The following is a 566-nucleotide window of genomic DNA, read 5'->3' as shown; positions in this document are numbered from 1 at the left end:
CTCTTTCAGTGTAACTTGCTATTATTGATACTGTATTTACTGATCAAACTGTAATGAAATGGTTACTTCCTGATATAGTCTTTGTACTGTATTTTATTTTTTTTTTTATTCTGTCATTTATTGATCCTAAGAAATAAATATCAAAATTTAAGGCTTGGGCTAGTTATGCTTGAAACGGCAGCTGCGGCTTTCTCATACAGCCTGCCTACCAGCACAGGCTACCTGGCTGTGGTCTAAACTGGTGAAATCCCATCGACCTTGAACTGACCTTTGCACCTCCCCTGCAGAAGGGCCCCCCAGTGCTCCTCTCCCACAGCCTGCAAGCACCGGCTCTTCGGCACAGCACCCAAACGCCGGCCGAGGGAGGCTCCCCCGTGAAGTTCGCCCTGAGAAATCCCTCCCGAGACCTGGCAAAGCCAAAGAGGGTCCGCGCCGGTTCGCAGTCCCGCTGCGCTGCTGGGAGCGGCGACGGAGAGCATCCGGCTCCCTTTGGTTGAGCCCCCGGGCAAGCCTGAGGGACGGGAGCGGAGATCTTCCCGGCTTCGGGAGCGACCCGCGCTGCGCCG

The sequence above is a fragment of the Phaethon lepturus genome, unplaced genomic scaffold (assembly GCF_000687285.1).
Source record: "Phaethon lepturus isolate BGI_N335 unplaced genomic scaffold, ASM68728v1 scaffold11023, whole genome shotgun sequence".
NCBI classification, from domain to species: domain Eukaryota; kingdom Metazoa; phylum Chordata; class Aves; order Phaethontiformes; family Phaethontidae; genus Phaethon; species Phaethon lepturus.
The sequence above is the reverse complement of the archived record's forward strand: the minus strand, read 5'-3'. Positions refer to the sequence as shown.